We start from the raw sequence: 327 nt of genomic DNA on the forward strand, positions 1-327 counted from the left end.
AACCTAATGCATTGCGTTTGGTGCGTAAGTGCATAACTAAAAAAAGGAAAGAAGGCAAGAAGACTAGGGTTTAGGGTTTAGGGTTTAGGGTTTAGGGTTTGGGGTGTATAGTCACCTTCTATACTGGATTTATTGCGGCAATCCGAAGCATTAAACTCTATAAGGCGTAAACCCTCAACACGAGCAGCAACAGCAGCAGCAGTGGTTTTCCCTATACCGGGGGGACCACTGAGGAGACAGGCGCGGGCGTTCATGTTTAGTGTTGGCTGCAGCAACAAACAAAAAAAAAAAAAAAAAAAAAAAAAAAAAAAAAAAAAAAAAAAAAAA

The sequence above is a fragment of the Eimeria mitis genome, genomic scaffold (assembly GCF_000499745.2).
Source record: "Eimeria mitis Houghton genomic scaffold, Emh_scaff6349, whole genome shotgun sequence".
In the NCBI taxonomy this organism is placed as follows: Eukaryota; Apicomplexa; class Conoidasida; order Eucoccidiorida; family Eimeriidae; genus Eimeria; species Eimeria mitis.